This window comes from Micromys minutus (genome assembly GCF_963924665.1).
Source record: "Micromys minutus genome assembly, chromosome: 11".
Taxonomy (NCBI): Eukaryota; Metazoa; Chordata; class Mammalia; order Rodentia; family Muridae; genus Micromys; species Micromys minutus.
In genome coordinates this window covers 39,670,241-39,690,278 of record NC_137980.1, presented here as the reverse complement: position 1 = coordinate 39,690,278, position 20,038 = coordinate 39,670,241, and the positions used below count along the sequence as shown (strand labels likewise).

Below are 20,038 nucleotides of genomic sequence, written 5' to 3'. Positions count from 1 at the left end.
TAAGACTCTAGGTGGTAATCACATTCCCTGGCGTGCTGATCTCGCTTGGCCTTACATTTTCACCAGCGGGAGAATGGGCATGAAGTGTGTTCTCATGCACACAAGACCTGAGACCCAGCTGGGAAAGCAAATGCCATTGTGACTGTGTGTCACTGGCAAGTGAGGACATCAGTAGGAAAGGCCAGTCGATGTGAGAGTCTTGTTGATTCTGGTAGGCGTGGAAACCCCAGGGGACCACCTGGTGTGTGGAATGCTGTCTTCTTACCTGTGTGAAAGGTATCAGTTGCCACCTCCACTGTCTAAGTTGCTCCCCAGCAGAGGGAGTGTTGTGATGTGTGTATAGACGGGTGAGAGAGAATCTGGCGTGGACCCACATGCCAGGGGTTAATTTTTAGTTTGCAACCTTAATGTTGCCTTGTGTCCAGTGTTAGTGACACCCACCACAATCCCGTGGCTAGCTCCATTTGGCAGCTTGATCCCGTGCCACACGTGAAAGAGATGCTGTGCTGTCCAGCACGGAGCTATCTTCTTGTAGGCTGGCCTCCTGGAACTGAAAAGCAGGACAGCCCCATGCATGAAGTCAGGGGCTCCCTGGGGCATCTAGTAGGCTCCATGTATGAGATAAAGGACAAAGAGCATTCTTAATGGACAGTAAGCACGGGGTTCATGGGTTTCTCATTGGCTGTGGGCATCTCAACCCAGTCATTTCTGCAAGTGTCACAAGAGGAAGCCGGGACTTTGCAAATGTGAACCTTCTCCCTGCAGTTCAGGATGTTTGTGTTCCTCTTGAGGTGCGGGTTGAGGGCCTGCAAATGTGTCTCCATCATTTATGTACTTGGGTAGCAAGCTAGCCTTTCCAAACAAAGGGACTAGTCTGAATAAGGAGAGTGATGGGCGGCTGAAGTCTTGATGTTCCCTGAGAAGAAAAAGGATGTTTTAAAGGCTAAGCCACAGAATTTCTCTCAAGTTGGAAAGGAGGGTAGTTGATGGAGATCACGGCTAACAGAGAGCACGCTGATTTACAGGACTGTATTCTCAGCACAGTCGATTTTATCCGCAGCTAATCTCAGCATTTTCTGCAAATAGGTCAAATTCCGAGTGTTTTGTTTACGTAGCACACCTCACTAGAGGGCGCTATTTAGTTGTGTATTTAACACTTTCTTTTTTTACAAAAAATAATAATAAAAATGACGATAGCCTGGGTTATGAATTCTGATACAATTCTTGTTGAACATGTTTTGAGAATTCCTCACAGGCATTGTTTTTTATTTTCCAGCTTCTATGTGTGAAATTCCATTTTAAGAAGTCTAACATGACCCCGAATTCGTCAGCACGTCCCACTGGCCTGCTGGTGGCATGACAGAGGCAAAAGACGTAAGTTTAAATCACTGCAGTCCCATAGGTCTTTGGGCTGTTGTTTCTCTGTGTACATTACCGCTCAAAGGAAATAAATTGTAAATATTAATTCTGTCTGCTTGTCCACTTAGATCCTCTGTGAAGAGACAAAAGAGAGACCGTGTGGTGTGGGGACAAGCCTCTGTCCAGTTTTCCAGGGACTTCTGTCATCTGAAACCATTTCCAGGACAGCCTTTCAGTTTGCTTTTCAGGAGGCTGAGTCTGAAGCTCATCCCGACACACAATAACTCTGACCCAACCCCCAACCCATTCCCTGATTAGTCTGGCTTCTTGGCCTTTCTCTTGAGGCTCAACGCAGACCATGCTGTATGAGACACCGTTTTGTTTTAAAAATGGTACCAAGCTGTCAAAAAAGAAAATCAATGACCTCTCCCCTTCCTCCTTTCTCCCCCCTTTTTTTCTTTTCTTTCCTTTTTTTTTTTTCTTTTCTTTTTTCTTTCTGGCAAAGTCTCTCTACATAGCCCTGGCTGTCCTGGAACTCAGTCTGTAGACCGTGCCTGCCTCTGCCTCCCGAGTGATGGGGTTAAAGGCATGGGCCACCACACCTGGCAATTTGTCTTACTTTGACTTGTCTTCCTGAGTTCCATATTATTTCATCTGTTACAGTTTAAAGCTCAAGTTTCCTGTGATAGCGATACGGCAGACTTGTGAGATTTAGTCCCTAATCATTAGAAATGGATTTCTGTGTCGTGTAAAAGTCTTCTATCAGAGTATGCCTGAGAAATGTTTCCCGAAGTCATTTATTCATTTTCATTTTTTTTGTAAGTACCCATGTAATACATGGGCAGATGTTTTGGCAAAATTCAAGCAACAACAAAAAAAATAAGAATTAAAAAAATTTTTTGGTATATAATGTCTGTGTATGTACATATGTGCCGTTTTTTATTTTTTTGGTGTGTCCTTCCAGAACTGTCTGTCCACTTTGCCTGTAAGAACAGGGTCTCTCGTTGGCACCTGGTTTCCTTGTAAGTTTAGGGAGCAGTGAGCCTAGGAATGCTTCTTTCTATCACGGGGAGCCTGTTTGTTACATAGGTGTGAATGGAACTCAGGTCCCTGTTCCTGTGTGGCAAACACTTTGTCACTGAACTCTTTCTCAGCCCTTCATCACACATCAAAAAACGTTTTGTGTATATTTATGTGAGTGTGTGAATGTATACCACAGTTGTGCAAATACCCGTGCTGATCTCTGCAAGATCTGCTGGAGTCCTTAACTGCCGAGCCATCTCTCCAGCCCCAACCACAGGGCTTTTAAATAATGGTTCCTTGTTCCGGCTTCCCTTACTGTGCGCCCTGTCTGTCCTTCATCACTGCAGGGTCTCTAGAAATACAGCCCATCTCTCCAGATTCAGCTCTGTGCATTCTTTCTCTCTCTCTCTCCTCACTCCTTTTTCCCTCCTTTGTTCATCCCTCCCCTTCTCCCTTCCCAATTCCTTACCCTCATTACCCCACCCCCCATCCTAATCGCACAACAAAACTTTGAGGGACTCGACTGTAAACCCCGGAAGGAAATTGATTTGTGTCCTTACTTCATCCTCTGGGACTGGCTACTCCTCTCTGTGTCACAGACACTGCTGGACTTAGATTCATTTTTTATTTCAAACCACAAAAGCTAGTAGATTCGACTCTTTTTAGCTAACCAAACACAATTTGTGCCAGCAAAAACACTGATCACTGTTAGGTTAAAAATTGCAAGATGAGGGGCTGGAGAGAAGGTTGGGAGGTTAGGCGTACTGGCTGCTTTCAGGAGGCCCCCTGGGGTTCACTTCCCAGCATCCCGGAGATCTGCTAAGCTGTGCTTCTTTCTCTGCTGCCCTCTTCTGGCCATGGTAGGCACTGCACACATGCAACCATTCAGACAAACGGGTGCACATAAAATAAAAATAAAAATTAAATAAGAACAAAAGCACTAAGGACTGAGGATATGACTCGGTCAGGACACTGCTTGGAACATAAGTGTGAGGACCCGAGTTCAGTCCCCAGAGCGCAGGTAAAAAGGTTGGGTGTGGCATTACAGCTTGTGATCCCAGCTGGAGAGGTGGGCACAGCAGTGTACCTGGTGCTCCCTGGCCAATCAGCTCAGTCTACTAGTGCGCTCCAGACCAAAGAGAGAATGTACATTGAAAACCAGGTACGTGAACCGGGGAACAGCACCTGCGGCTGACCCTGCACACGCGTGCAGTTTCACATGAATGTGCACTCACTCACATGTACACGTGTGCTCACACAACAAAACCTCACATGGTAGAATAATCGGAAAAACAAAACAAAACCCCATGGGGAGAAGTCTCATTAACCTGATCTCCCCAGAGAACCAGGGCTACGCTTCTGAGATTTCTTGTGTATCTTTCTCCATAAAAATACACAAGGCCCACATATGTCAACACTCAAGAGTCTGTAGTGTGACTGACTCTGCTGGCAGGGTGGGGACAGAGGCTCCTCCTGCCATCCTGTGGGTAAAGCACCTGAGATTGTCCCTTAAAGCCAAGTGAGGCTTGGCTGAGCCCTAATTACCAACAGGGAAAATGCAAGTCCTCAAGGGCAGGCCTGTCTATCACATCTTATAGTTCAGAGGAGCCTTGAACCTACAATCCCCTTGCCTCAGCCTCCCCAGTATCTGCGGTCATAGGTGTGCGCACCACTATGCCTTTCCCCCCTAGCTTTTGTCCAATCTCTGTAGAAGGGCTCTAACAAATTAAGAGTACAAGTATCCACGGGAAAACATAAAAACAAGTTCACACCAGTCTACCTTTGTCAAGATGTTAATCAGCACCACAGGATGCTTCTCCCCCTGGAAGCTCTGTTATCTCTATGCAAAAGATGGAAAGGGGTGGGTCAAAGAACTCTGATCAACAAACAAGTTTCTATTCATTTTTAAACTTTCCTATTCCTTCCTTAGGAAGAATTTAACTTCTATTTTTACTTTTGATGTTTTTTTTTTCTAAAGTTTTTTTTTTTAAAAAAACATACTACATTTGTTTATTTACAAGTGCATGCTCATGTGTGTGTATGGGGTGCACATGGCCCTTGCGTGGAGGTGAGAGAACAGTTTTGGGGAGTCAGTTCTTTCTTAACATTCTGCAGGTTTTGGGGATTAAATTCCGGTCTTCAGAATTCAGCAGGGACCCTTGCCTGCTGAGCGGTGGCCCTCGATGTTTTAAGTACCAGAGGGTGTGGATCATATTTGCTTGAGAACGTTCATCTTTCATCCTGGGTAAGACTATCCCCCACTCCTACAGTAAGTGATTGTCCCGGATAGTTTTATGTCAACTTGACATAAGCTAGTATTCAGAGTGGAGGGGCCTCGGTCGAGAAAATGCCTTCATAAAATTAGGCTGTAGGCAAACTTGTGGGGCATCCTCTGGATTAGCGATTGGTGTGGATGGGATTAACTCATTTCCTTGTGGGAGAAAAGCAGGCTGAGCAAGCCATGTGGAGCAAGTCAGTGAGCAGCACTCTTCCAAGGCTTCTGCTTCAGCTCCTGCCCCGTGTGAGTTCCTGTCCTGACTTCCTTTGATGATGAACTGTGGTGTGGGAGTGTAAGCCTAACACACCCTTCCCTCTCCAAGTTGCTTTGGTCATGATGTTGGCAATAGAACCCTAAGACAGGGATCAAATGTTTCCCAAGTATATCCAGAAAGATACAGAGGACAAATAAACTTTTTTTCTTACCGGAGATCGCTTAAAGCCTCAGGCTCTACAATATACTTTTAAATTAAAAAAAAAATCTAACTATACTTTAGACTTTTGATATTTCCCTTTTTGCATGTTTTCGAAAGCTTGAGTGTGCGAGTCTTTGTCATCTTCCACAGAAAGTAGAGGGTTACCTTTCCAGCCTCGCTCACAGCTACGACCCAGGCACTGTGGGATGCTTACTACGGAGCTGGTAATGGGTTTGACTATAGAAGCATATGCTACACCTCAGTAAGTGAGTGTGGGTTCCCATGGGGGTTCTGGACTACCACTGCAGGGGCTTTTGTGGTGTGTCACCCCCAGTGTGGGAGCACGGTCTATAAATGCAATCTGCAGGGTGAGAATCTGCAGGGGCGATACTTACTTGAGCTGTTCAGTGCAAGGTATGTCTAAAAACGTTTGAAGAAGTTGTTCTTCACACAGCTTGTCGGGGAAAACCAAAAAGCAAATTGTCAACGTTTTCACTCAAAGTACTATTGAGTTGTTTGTGTTGCTTGTAGCTCTAAGTTCTGACTTTAGAATTGTAAGGGGCTGTGCTGTTGCTAAGGTCTTGTTCCCCAATTGGCTCTTGAATTGTCAATAAAGAAGGCCAGGGGCCAATTGCTGGATAGAAGGTATAGGTGGAACTTCCGGTCTCAGGGGGGAAAAGGAGACTCGGGAAAGAGGGCGGGCCTTTTCTGCTGTGCTTTGGAGGAAAGAAGACGCTGTAATCACGTACGGTCTCGGGGCAGCTAGAGCCTGTGACCTCTGCTACAGGCAGATGGCCAAGGAGGCTGGTGGGGGCTAGCCAATATAAGCCAGAAGTTTAGGGCAGGAGGAGAAATGGAGAAAGTAATCCATGAGGGCACGCCTTTCCAGGTAAGAGCTTTCTGTGCGTAGCTGGCAAGTTCTAAAATAATAAAGCGGTCTGTGTATCCTTTATCTGCAGATTCTAAGGTAGTGGGCTGATAACCCGACCTCTGTAGGAGCAAAGGCAAGTAGGAAACAGAATCCAGGCCAGGGCTGGTGGCAAAGATCCTGGTGCTAAGTCGGGTGGAACAAAAGGGAGCCAGGGGTGGGCTGGTAGCGCAGCAGCTCCCGGGCAAAGGCGGCATCGTTTCTAAAACCTAGAATGGGAGATCAAAAGGGCAAGCTGGTGAGATGCCTCAGTGGTTAAAGGGCTTCCCACCAAGTCCGATGGTCTGAGTTCATAGCGTGGGACCCACGTGGTAGAAGGAGAGAGGCCACTCCCACGTGTTATTCTCTGACCTCCGCTCCCCGGTTGTTGCATATGCACCTCCCATCCATACCTACACAAATAAATATATAAATTTATGTAGAAAAATAAAACGGGGAGAAAGAGTCCAGACAAGGTATTTTGTGGTGTGATCTGATACTCAACAAATGTTCCTAAGGACTCTTGGTATAGTAATGAAATTTAATAGCCTCCAGCAGTTTGTAGAATCTATTACACATATAAAATTACACAGCTCAGTGATTATAAAATTCAAATAGAATTAAGGGACCACTTTTACACGGGATGGCATCCTCCACAACAGTGAGTGAGGAGGACTAGAACACCCGAGGTCTCATCAATGGTGGAGTTGGTGGAAGGACGTCAGGGGACAAGCTTGGCAGTCCTACACTCCTCGGGACCTCCCATTGGCAGCTTCACTTGCAGGGATTTATGGAGGGAAGGTTGGCCGTGGGCTGGGGGTGTGGTGGATACTCCTTGTACTGTTGCTTAAATAGAAGTTCTCAGCTGCCCATCAGTGGGATTGGCTGCTGTAAGTTATCTCACTGTGCTGAGACTTTGGTGACATTCATTCAAACAGAGCAAATGGTCTTAAACTGTCAACATAGGTAAGGTGCGTGTGATGGTTGTATGTGCTTGGCCCAAGGAGTGGGACTATTAGAAGGTGTGGCCTTGTTGAAGTTGGTGTGTCACTGTGGGCCTGGGCTTTAAGACTCTCATCCTAGCTGCCTGGAAGCCAGTCTTCTAGCAGCCTTCAGATGAAGATGTAGAACTCTCAGCTCCTCCTGCACCATGTCTGCCTGGATGCTGCCATTTTCCCACCTTGATGATAATGGACTGAACCTCTGAACCTGTAAGCCAGCTACAACTAGATGTTGTCCTTAGAAGAGTTGCCTTGGTCATGGTATCTGTTCACAGCAGGAAAACCCTAACAAAGACAGTGCCCATAACAATTAGTAAGTTGTATACATTTGCTGGAATTTTATGCAGATTTGATAAAGTGATATTTGTTTTTATTTTTTATTTGAGATCTAAGTCACTGGAGTGATGCTTGTAAAAGGCATACAGATGGATGTGGAAATGTCAGGCTCTTACTAATGAGCTTTTTTTTTTTTTTTTTTTTTTTTTAAAGGATTATTTTGTGTATATGTGTCTGAGTACATGTACCATGTATGTGTAGTACCCACTGAGGCCAGCAGAGGGTACCAGAACCCCTGGAACTGGAATTTCAAAGGGGTTATGAACTTCCATGTGGTGCTGGGAACTGAATTTAGCTACTCTGCAAAATCAGCTAGTGGTCTTAACCACTGCGCCCTTTCTCCGGACCTTATGAACATTTTATTGAAATGTACAATTTATGTATGCATGTACACAGACTGGGCTTAGCCTATCCAGGCCAAGGACATGGCTGGCAAAAACTTTAGAAGATTCCATGTTTCTTGTGCAGAGAAAGGGAACACATTGTGGCTACTCTTTTCTCTTAGCAGGAAAACTTGGATCAGCTGTTTTTGCTCATTGTCAAATGGATACCTTTGTGGTGTGTTACTGTGATTATGCTCCCTCCATAAGGAAACATGTACAGCAGAGAACAAGTGTTCCTGATACACAGATGGTTCTTCTGTTACTGTGATCCCTGCTTGTTTTTGGAAATGTACTGAGTAAACGGATTTTCTTTGGAGGGATGGAAAGAGGACGAGAGAGAGAGAGAGAGAGAGAGAGAGAGAGAGAGAGAGAGAGAGAGAGAGAGACAGAGAGAGACAGAGAGAGAGAGAGAGAGACAGAGAGAGACAGAGAGAGACAGAGAGACAAAGAAACAGACAGAGAGGAGGATATTCTACCTTAACACTGTCAGGAGTTTTCATTAAAATAACATTTATTTCTATTCAGGTGCATGTGTCTTTGGGTGTGTGCACATGTGCATGAGAGTACAGAAGGGTATCAGATTCCTGGGGCAGGAGTTCTAGGCTGTTGGGAGCTGTCCAATGTAGGTGCTGAGTAACAGGTGGTCCCCTGTAAGAACAGCCATCCTCACCAAGGAGCCATCTCCCCGGCCCCTTGTTTTCATTTGAAAATGTATGAGTGTTTGAATAGTTTCCCAGTGACTGAAGACAATGGGAGGTGTTCAAATAAAACAGTTATTTGGCTTGGCTAGATGTGGTTGTGTATGCCTTTAATCCTAGCACTCAGGAGGCAGAAGCAGGCAGATCTTAGAGTTCAAGGCCAGCCTGGTCTACAGACTGAGTTCCAGGACAGCCAGGGCTGCACAGAAAAACCCTGTCTTGAAGAAAAACAAAACCAAAACCAAAGTGACTTAAAAAACAACTAATCTTCTATTATTATTGAAGAAAACGAACAAAACACATGTATGTTAGAAAATGAAGGTTCTGATTCTGTTCACAATCTGAGTGACTTGAGTTCCCGTAGTGATGCTTTCTCAACCTTGCAATAAGTGTCACTTGTGGTTAAACAGGGACAGTCACGGCATGCCCACAATGAATACTGTCACTGGGCCTTGTTCATTTGCTGTACCAGATAGAGCAGTCCCCTGGGCTCCTTGGGTCTCAGCTATAAATTCTCCGTCTCCGAGAAGCTGGCTTCATCACATGGGTTGGGTTTACAGAGCTTATCAGGTGGTATCCATAGAGCCAATTCTGGACCTTTATTCTTTGGGGGGACTTCTAGGTTGTATATCTGAAATCTAGAAGGTCTGCCTTCTGGATTTTGCTAGGTAGGTGAAACAGGTTAGCCACACTCAAAATAAACAGTTAAAGAACATTTAAAAAAAAGAGAAAAACAAGGAGAAAAAAATCCCCCAAATATTTGGCAAAAGAGGAAGACTGGCATTTCTTTTGGTTTCCTGTTTTTCTGTACAGTTCATTTGTACTTAAGATGGAAATAAACTGGTTTGAACCCACCCCTGAAAATTCAGTAAGCTCCGGGACATCATAGTTTGCAGAGTTTGATTGTCAAATCTGCTGCTACTTCTCTGATGGCCCTTCCTGTAGACCCACTGTGTTCCCTGGCACATGGGCCATACCAGCAGCCTACACACAGTGTGTCCTTTCCCTCCCTCCCTTCCTTCTATCACCCCAGTCATTTTCTTACATGTGTGCTGGGGTCCAGGTAGCTGTCTTGTCTTCCTTGTCCTTTGTCACTGGGACCAACCACCCTTGTCTGTAGAACAATGAGAACTGAGTCCCCAGTGGGCAGTCCTTCCTCCTGCTCAAAGCCTGCACACTTTCTTCGACAGGACTGTGTGACAGGAATGTGTCCCTCAGTGTGTCATTGATTTCGGGAAGGACAGTTGACAAGGGAACGGGACGATGCTTGTATACTTTCAGAGAATGTTTAGTTTTACTTCACGTGATAGGTGAGCCAGGGAGTTGGGGAATCTAAAAATGAAACTCACGTGCAGGAGAGCTGAGGCAAGGAGTAGAGGACTCTGGGTCCTGCTGAGAGGGTCAAGTTCTAGAATCCAGGCGTACTAAAGGCTCTGCCCTCAGTACTTTTAAAGTGTCCTGGTTCTCACTTTGTGTTTTTGAAACTGTCTCAAGTAGCCCAGGCTGGCCCAGAACTCCCTATGTAGAAATAGCTGTGTAGTTGAGGATGACCTTGAGCTCTGGGCTCTACATCCTGAGGGTTGTGGTTAGAGGTATGCACCATCACACCTGCTTTCTGTGATGCTGGAGACGCAACCCATGGCTCCATTTGAGCAAGGCGGGCATTCCATCTGAGCTATGCTCCCTAGCCTGTAGGCTCCATATTTTCATTTTTGGGGGGTCCACTAAATTTCCTTCTCTTGTATAGTCACTTCAGATAGGGGTTTTTCAACCCAGAGTCTTGGCACTCACAGCAGCAGTAAGTCATCAGATTATGGCTTCTGTCTTACAGGTATAGAGAGCATCTAGGCTCCAGGAGTCTCTGGGAAACTCTAGCTTTCTCCTTAAGCCGTCACCCCAAGGCTGCTCAGGATCCACACTGGGAAATCACTTCTATTCTACCCTGGCTGTATTCAAAGTTAGCGGACTCTTTCATCTTTTTAAAAAATATTATATATTTATTTAAATATTTATTTATGATTTATAAATACGCCTTTGCTGTCTTCAGACTCACCAGAAGAGGGCATCAGATCCCATTACAGATGGTTGTGAGCCATCATGTGTATGCTGGGACTTGAACTCAAGACTCTTAACCACTGAGCCATCTCTCCAGCCCCCTGGGCTTGTCCATCTTGTTGGTGAGTGTGACTGTTAACTAGGTCCTAGGACTAGAATCTTCACTGAACTTGGGCAAGAAGAAGAGAAAGGTTTCCTCAGACAGATTTTTGGACTTGGCATCTTTAATGAGCTCTTCTGAGTCGGTTTCTGTAACCTCTGTGGATTATTTATTTGATCACACACGGCTCAGATGCAAGATGGCTTTGATTTGCTTTTTGGGTGACTGGGATGAATCGCATCATTAGGCAGTTGGGGGAGGTCTGGCTAATTATGCAAAAGAAAAGAAAGGCTGCCCCCATCTCTCCTTTGGAAAACATGCTTCTCTGGGCCCTGTGAGCTCACGAAAAAACACGTCACTAGCAAAAAACGTGGAAGAGGCAGAGGAACCGGGCAGAAGCAGTTTTAGCAAGTGCCTCTGTGACAAAAATATCTTCAAAGGGAGTTCTATCAATTTTATTAAGCTACATTGTGCACTTTATACGACAACCATATCAAGCACAATAGCATTTGAATTAGCAATCAAGTTTTAATAGTATTTGACACTTCCCCACCTTGTACTGGCAGAAACTGTCTCTCCGAGGGAGATGCCGCTTGGGGAACAGTCAGCCCCCAGCAGGGGAAGTGGGCGGTGTCCGGAAAGTTCACGGAAGTATTGAAGGGATTTTGCACCCAGGGCTATCTCAAAATTTATTTAGCAGGTAGAGCACTCTCTGGGCTGAAGTTTGGATCCTAAGCACCCATAAAAGCTAGGTGGGTGTGTCAGGTGCTTGTAATCCCAGGGCTCAGAGGTGGAGATAGGAACCCCAAAGCAAACTGGCCAGCCAGCCTAACCCAACTGGTGAGATCTAGGCCAACCAGGAGACCCTGCCTCAATATAGAAGGTGGGGAATGGTAGGAAAAGACACCCAAGAGCAACATCTAGTTGCCACAGGTGTGCAAACACACACATACCAAAAACAAAACAAACAAAAAAAGAGGTGTTTGCAAATCTCACAAACCAATTTCAGTGAAATAGAGCATACTAGAAGGGTACTGGAAGCTCTCAGTCAGTGGGAAGGTTGAGGTTCCAAACTTTCCACAAGGCAGCCAGCCCCAGAGCGCTTTAAAGGGATGCCCATAGGATGGCTGTCATAGTTTCTGTTGTCGCTATGACTACCAAAGCCCTGCTTCTGCTCTTCTCCACCTTGGCAGGTGGCTCTTTCCTGTCTAATCTCATGGCATTACCTCCAGACATGATTGCTGATTTCATTTTAAAAGTTATACTTAGTCTCTCTCTGTCTTTCTGTCTGTCTGTCTGTGTGCCTCTCTCATCTTCCCCCACTGTGTGTGTGTGTTTGTGTGTGTGTGTCTGTGTAGGTCAGAGGATAACTTCTGAGTCAGTTCTTTCCTTCCACCTTGTGGGTTCTGGGAAATGAACTCAGGTTGTAAGACTTGCCCACCTGCAGCAGGCCATGACACACTGACCCTGGGCGGGCTTTATTCTCTCTCACTTCCTCACTGAATCCCCTCCTACCTCTCAGCCTTTCTACCTTCTGAATGGGTCTGGAGTCCGACTCCCTGCCCCTCAGGTATACTTCTGGCTCAGGGCTCTTGCACACAGAGCCCTGTTTCTTCTCACTGGCCGGTATTTCTGTGCTCCGTCTGGCCTTCTCATGGTCTCAGCAGCAGATAAACCCAGGCTTGCTTCTGTATAGTCTTCAAGGGAAGGACAGGGTTTCATGTTCAGAGCTGTTGCCTCCACTTGTGGGGTTGGGGAGTGGGGTGAAGGCATCTGGACTCTCCCCATGACTCCCAGCAGTAGGGATGGCTAGAACATTAGAGTTTAACCTGAGGTGATTCCCCACCCCCACCCCAGGGGATACATAGAGAGTTTTGATCTTCTTTGGTGACACACAAGAGTTAACTCCCAGTGCTCAGGATGCTACATCCTGGGAGGAGGAACTCTACCTTGGAGGAGCTAAAGAAAGGTCAGCCAACTGCATCAGCAGGGTTTGACTCCCAGGGTGGTGACAGGCTAGAGGGACAGCTGTCTTGTTCAGGCAGCTGGTTGTTGAGGGTCTCCATTGTGGTTCAGAATGACTTGGAGGAGACTCTAAGACATGCACATTAAAACCTAAAGGCAGTGGTGTCTCCTTCCTGCTGTGTTTGTTTGTGTGCCTATCTCTTTGTATAAGTGGTAACAATGTAACAGCAAAGGTACTGAGTGGGAGAGAGAGAGAGAGAGAGAGAGAGAGAGAGAGAGAGAGAGAGAGAGAGAGAGAGAGAGAGAGAGAGAGAGAGAGAGAGACACTGTGTAGAGAACTTGGGGCTGCTGTGTGCTTTCAGTGGCGATGTCAGATGGCATGATTACAGGAAAAAATATAAAAATAAGAACATCTGTATGGGTTAGAAATCCCATTTTCAGGCATTTAGCTTCAAAGACTTGAAATCAGAATTTTGAAGAAACAGTTATTCGTGTGTTTTCCTGACGCCGTTTATAAGTGTCTTGGTTCTGAAGGAAACCTGAATGTTCATGGCCAGGGGAAAGGATGAGGAAAACACTGTCTGTTCATATGGTTCCCCAAGCCAGAAAAAACGTCATGGTGCCGGCCCGAGAACCTTGGGAGCAGAAAGTGGCTACTCCATAGGTCTGGAATTTCAGTCGAGAAGACAGCTGCCACATTCTAGAAATAAGTCTCACAACATGGAGCTTCTAGTTAATACCGCATTGCATCCCCAAGAGGAGAGACCTTGCGCTCTTTCTTACCCTAGTTTAAAAAAAAATGTTTGGTGCTGTCTCAGGTTTACCTGTCAGCCTGTCACATCCTAGCGTCATCCAAAAAGGAACTTTTCAGCAGAGGAGTTCCCAGTTCAGACTAGCCCGTGGGAATGTCTGTGGGGGAGTTGTAACTTGATGTAGGACGGGACTCAGCTTTGGTGCAAGCCACCCCTGCAAGGGCCATCGCTAGTGTCCGGGAGCAGACGTTCCTAGGTGAATGTCTGTTTCTTTTTTAAAAACCAGTCTCCCAATCTGTTCTCGTAAGCTAAGTGAGAGACTTCAGTGGAGGTTAATAAATACAAAATGGCGGACAGATGAATTTAGCGGCCATTGGAGGAATCTTGTACAGCAGTCTCAGGGAGGTAAGGAGACCGCATGATTGACAGAGGTAGAGACGGTGCTAAGCAGAGGCACATGAGGAAGAGAACAAGGACATCAACTGTGGAACACAGGGAAAAGGTTTGGATTAAAACCTCCCTTCTACAAAACTATCCCCAGTGGAACCCAGGTCCTCCAGCTTCCAGGTGTCCTGGCTCCCAGGTGCCCCAGCTCACAGATGCCCTGGCTTCCAGGTGTCCTGGCTCCCAGGTGCCCCAGCTCACAGATGCCCTGGCTTCCAGGTGTCCTGGCTCCCAGGTGCCCCAGCTCACAGATGCCCTGGCTTCCAGGTGTCCTGGTTCCCAGGTGCCCCAGCTCACAGATGCCCTGGCTTCCAGGTGTCCTGGCTCCCAGGTGCCCCAGCTCACAGATGCCCTGGCTTCCAGGTGTCCTGGCTCCCAGGTGCCCCAGCTCACAGATGCCCTGGCTTCCAGGTGCCCCAGCTCACAGATGCCCTGGCTTCCAGGTGTCCTGGCTCCCAGGTGCCCCAGCTCACAGATGCCCTGGCTTCCAGGTGTCCTGGTTCCCAGGTGCCCCAGCTCACAGATGCCCTGGCTTCCAGGTGTCCTGGCTCCCAGGTGCCCCAGCTCACAGATGCCCTGGCTTCCAGGTGTCCTGGCTCCCAGGTGCCCCAGCTCACAGATGCCCTGGCTTCCAGGTGCCCCAGCTCACAGATGCCCTGGCTTCCAGGTGCCCGGGCTCCAGGTGCTCCAGCTCCCAGGTACCCCAGCTCATTGCCTCTCAACCTTGGCTGCATGGCAGAATCCCCTGGGGGCGTTACCAGCTCTGGTGCCCAGGTGACTTGCTTTCCATACCATTGCAATCTGAATAACAGGGGTTGAACCAGTTAGAGGATGTTGGGTACTGGTCTAGAGAAGGACTGATTTGAGCAAGGTAACACTGGGAGAGGTACCTTTCACAAAACTGGGATAGGCTACACAGCATTCAGCATCTCTTACTTTGGAAGCACCCCTCCCTCCCCAAGATGACTTTATGAGGAAGATTTTATTGATTCAGGATACGGAAAGTTTAGTAATGGAACTTAGCACAGAGCCCAGGACTCACATGGTGCTATGAAGACTTTTCTGACTTTCTTCTTTCTCCCTTCATTTGTTTCACAATCCTGAAGTTTTTCTCACCATGGCCCAAAGTTCCAGCCACTTCAGTGCAAAGAGCCTCTCTCTCTCTCTCTCTCTCTCTCTCTCTCTCTCTCTCTCTCTCTCTCTCTCTCTTCAGTAGTTTCCCAAATAGTCCTGGGAGAGACTTTCTCATTGGTCAGATAGATAGAGCATGCCTGTTTATGAACTGATAATTGTTGTCTTGAGAGACTTGAGCAACACTGAGTAGATAGTGTAAGACTCAAAGTGAGGCTTAACTACCAGGAGATCCTCCCCAAGTGAGAATGGAGTCTGATGCAAACTCAAGAGGTTTATTTTCCAGCTCATCGGGGTCTACCCTCAAACAGCCCCTCGTGGTAAGTGACTGAAAGGCGACCCCGAATGGTTATAACGAGTAGTTTTTATACTTTTTAGGGGTAGAGGTTACATGAGCAAGGTTACAGTTTAAACTTATTGGCTAAGCATATTGACCTTTGAACCTATTGGCTAGCAAGCATATGACATGCTTTCAAACTCTATCTGGGACCAGAGGGTGAGGTGACTATCCATCAGTACATTCTGTGGTTCTTCAAGAGTGTTCCTGCTCCTTCCGAGAACTGTGGGTGGAGACTGGAACTTGGCCTAGCCTTGACCCAAGGCGGGAAGCTGATACTTGGTCTAGTTTTGACCTGAGGCGGTGAGTGTAAGGCTGGTGAAAGCCCCTAGGGTCCTTCAATAGGTGTGAGAGAAATGTCCACTCTGGGTGGGACATGGATCAGTTTAGTTGTTGCTGAGTCAGGCAGGTTGAGCTCATGGGTGAGCTGGTTAATATTTAACATCAGGATCGAGGGTGGGGCTGGGGGGGCCCACCTAGTCTCTGTAAGTATTTCCACCATGGCTGATTTTAAACTATTTGCATAATGTCAAGAGGCTTCAAAATGTTTTGATAACATACCAGTGGGCTCCAGTGAGCTGGTCAGAGCTGGTTCCATCACACTGTTTGCAGAGACCAAAGAGGAGGTGGTCTTTGTCATGTCCATAAAAGTAGGTTCTAGCAGGGAATCTGAGAACGCTTTACCAAATGGTTGCTATCCACCTAAGACAGACCCTGTCTCAATTTTGGGGATGAAGAAACAAAGTGGTCCTATATAGTGTGGGAGGTTGGCATGCCGGAGGATGTGATGGGAGGCAGAGAGAGTACCACAAAAGAAGAAACATGGCATCTAGGCAGGAGGAAGATAGGATAGGGTTGAATGGGTGGGGGGCCTAGGGGAGTTTTCAGGAGATGGAATTCACTTGTGCTGGGTTCGCAAGGACATGTGGGAACTCTATGGGTGGGGCTGGTAATAGGCAGGGTAGGGTGAGCCAAACATAGCATTTGAGATGTTAAGTGGTTTCAGGCAGAGGTAGGTGGCAGGTCATCTTGGGGCTGGCCTTAAATCATATGTTGCAGAAGTTGAATTTTGTCCTGCTGCTGGCTTTAAGAGACCAAATCAACTGTCTCCATCTGGGAGACTCCAGTCAGAGTTAAGCTGGTTACAGAGAAGGGGAAAGTATGGAGCTCCATGAGACTTCATGAGAGGAGTGGGAGGAGTCACCGGGGAGATGGGAAGCTTCCTAGTGGCCAGCTGAATGTGAGGGAGGCATGAAGCCAGAAAAACCACTTACCTTCCTGAGCCAACATTAGCATCAGACCAGTGGGAAGGGTAACGGTGGGCTTCAAAACACAAGAGGAACTTACTACACAGTAGAACTTTGGAAGTGTGAAGGACCTTAGTCGTTGCCTCTTGTCCTAACCTAGGGCAGTTGTCAAGTCGTGAAAGAGGCCATGTTAATGAATTTCCATCACTGTGGCAAAATTCCCGACACAAGCAACTTATAAGAAGGAAACATTAAAAAAAAATTCAGGTGTCTTTGAGGCCAACATATCCCTTGGAGCTGGAGTTACAGGCGATTGATGTAGATGTTGAGAACCTATCACACGTCTTCTGGAAGAGCAGCAGGTGCTCTCAACAGCAGAGTCACCTCTCCAGCCCCAATAAGAAAATGACCCAAGTTAAATCTCCAGAACACACATGGTGGAAGAGAACCGACTCCCACAAATTGCCCTGATCTTTACCTGTCTGTCTCCAGCTGCCTCTTTTGCCTTTGCATCTGTATCAGGGCAGCAAATCCTGGCAGGCAATATGTGTCCAGGCAAACCTGGTCATCTCATGATGGCTGGGAAGCAAAGAGAGACAGGAAGAGGCAGGTCTGGGATTCCTCATCTCTTTCAGAAACACATTCTCACCCCAGTGACCCAACTTCCTTTCACAAGGCCTCATTTCTCCTCTTCCCCCTTGTCCCCCTTTTCCCTCCTGCCCTCCTCCTCCTTTCCTTCTCTTCCTTTTCCTCCTTCTCCTTTTTTTGTTTTGTTTTTTTGTTTTTTTGTGTTTGAGACAAGATTTCACTGTGTAGCCTTGGCTATTCTGGAAATAGCTCTGTAGACCAGGATGACCTCAAACTCACTGTCTGCTGCCTCTCAAGTGCTGGGATTAAAGGCATGCTCCACCACTACCTGCCTCACTTCTTAAAGATTACACCACCTTCAAAGAGATCCACCAGTAAGGGACCAAGCTCTCTCTTTCTCTCTCTCTCTCTCTCTCTCTCTCTCTCTCTCTTCCTTGCTTATTTTTTTCTCCCTTCCTCTTTTCTTTTCCTTCCTTTCTTCCTTTCTTCCTTCCTTCCTTCCTTCCTTCCTTCCTTCCTTCCTTCCTTCCTTCCCTTCTTTCATTTGAGACTGGGCTGCTCTGTGTAGTCTTGGTCTCAGAGATCAGCCTGCCTCCTCCTCCGGAGTGCTGGGGTTAAAGGTGTGCACCACCACTGGCAGAGTTTAAGTTTCTAAGGTATCAGATTTGAACACACATTTATTCTAATTTTAATGATTAACCCATAATTTAGTTGGATATGGAATCTTTTTGTTTTTCAGTTTCCAGGATGGCTGTTGTGGCTGAGGAGGAGGGACGGACCCTTGTGCTGTCTTTAATGTCACATTTAAGAGGACAGAGCTTAACAACAAGCCTGTGCATGTGGTCTTAGAGACTGATGGCTTTCAGAATTTTCCCCCTCTGGTTTTGAGAGGTTTTCTTGAATAATTTATTTCTTTATTGTTGCTTTCTAAGATTCCCAATACTTGAATGCTTCATCTTGAATTTTCTTAGTGCTTCCATTCCCTTTTCTACTGCTTTTGTGTTTGTGTCCTTAGAATAGTTTTTCAAGCTCGCTTTAAAAATTCATTTATTTATTTTTAGTAGGGTCTCACATAGCCCAGGCTGGCCTCTGGTTCTGAACTTTTGATCCTCCTGTTTATTCTCCCAAGTGCTGGGATTACTGGTGTGCATCACCAGACCTGGTTTGTGTATTGTTGGGGAAGGAACCATGGTTTTGTGAAAGCAAGGTAAGGACCACATATCTAGCCCCTAAAACTATCTTTTGAATTTCTAGTTGCTGTATCACATCTTTAAATTTTCTTTCTTTCTTTCTTTCTTTCTTTCTTTCTCTCTCTCTCTCTCTCTCTCTCTCTCTCTCTTTCTTTCTTTCTTCCTTTCTTCCTACCTTCCTTCCTTCTCTCTCTTTCATGTGTATGCATGCGTGTGTGTGTGTGTGTGTGTGTGTGTGTGTGTGTGTGTGTGAGAGAGAGAGAGAGAGAGAGAGAGAGAGAGAGAGAGAGAGAGAGAGAGAGAGAGAGTGAGTTGACATTAGGGTAAAGGTCAGGGGGCAACTTGTGGGAGTAGGTTTTCCTCTTCTACCATGTAGATTCTTGGATTGAACTCAGGCCTTCAGGCTTGGTGGCAAGCTTCTTTATTCACTAGCTCATACCATATCTTCTACTTCCCTATGGGCCAGTGGATATGCCAGGACACTTGGTAAGGTTGAATGGGTCTAAGACCCCAGTACCCAGGTACCCACCTGAGAAGGTAGGTGTTTCTCTGTTCTCTACTAGATTCCTGACCTGGAGCACGGGTCCATACTCCCCACATCAGTCACATAGCCAAGAACAGAGTTTTCCGTGCTAATGAGGTATTTAGAGGTCCTGAGAGTTTAGCCAATAAAACTCTTCCCAGACATATCTCCCTGCAAAAGCTATTTAGTCTTTAGTCCACCCTGAGGAGTTGGTATCTACCCATTTTCCATGATGAACAGTCAATAAATGATACGGATAAACAAGGACTCTCATCAAGAACCAACATGGGGAGCATGGAGAAAGCCTTTGCCTATACAGCCACAGCCTAAGTCTCTGATAGAAGGTCTCTGTCTCTGTGCTCTCAGACAACCACCACCAAGCTAAGAACAATTACCAATGAGCTAAGCCAGCACTGGGCTCATTTCCCCAGCCCTGGGCTCATCATCACCCGCAGCCTGTGGTCTCTGATTCCATTCCCAACTCTTTGTGACCCAGGGGTGCCTTGATGTCTAGAAGTTTGGGAGCACCTGGTCCCGGCCTCATTGTGGGCCTGTGCACCCCAGTGCTTCGTTCCTGACTTCTTTGTGTGGTTTTCCAGCAGCAACTGGCCTGGAAGTCAGGGAACCTCAGCTTTGGCCTCCCACATCTTAGGCTGCATTTTTCCAGCCCCTGAGTGGTGTCTAGGCGCTTCCCTAATGCCTAGCATCCGAGGTAGTGGCACTAGGTAAATGCAGTCTAGCTCAGTTCTTGTGTTTGCCTCCCCAGCACATGGACTCACATTTAGCTCCTCCGAGTTCTGCCTGCTCAAGCAGAGTATCTCACCCCCCAGTGGCAGGGTTGATGTGGACCCACAATTTCTCACTCTGTGAATGTCTTTTTGTGTATATAATTATGAATGTGTGCATGTGAATGTGTAGGCACATACATGTGGAGGTAGAAGGATAATCTGGTGTGGCTGCTTGTACAAATGCTAATTATGTTCTCCATAAAACTCTTTACATGAGAAGGTCTGCATGGAGCTTCTGGGAACCTGCTCCCAGTTGGTTCTGATTGGTAAATAAAGATACCAGCAGCCAATAGCTGGGAAGGACAGACAGAGGCAGGATTTTAGGATTTCCCAGCCTGGGACTGGGAGCAGAGAGGAGAAAAAGGAGATCCACCATGCTAGAGAGAGTGTGGAAGAGTGGAGAGATGCCATGCCAGAGAGAGTATGAAAGAGTGGAGAGACGCCATGCCTGAGAAGAGTGCAAGACAGAGAGGCATGGCTGTCATGTGAAGGAGCCAAGAGAGTGCAGCCAGCCCTGA

The 20,038-nt window shown here is 46.7% G+C and overlaps 1 pseudogene across 1 annotated transcript in view; it reads left to right on the top strand.

Moving 5' to 3' along the window:
- The first annotated feature begins 3,337 nt into the window (after window positions 1–3,337).
- The window catches only part of LOC308427404 (peroxiredoxin-6-like), a 29,600-nt pseudogene continuing 12,899 nt past the window's right edge, over window positions 3,338–20,038 (top strand). Inside the window, exons 1-2 of the transcript in view lie at window positions 3,338–3,544; window positions 5,410–5,489. The product of the transcript in view is annotated as a peroxiredoxin-6-like (transcript). The remainder of the gene's footprint in view (window positions 3,545–5,409; window positions 5,490–20,038) is intronic.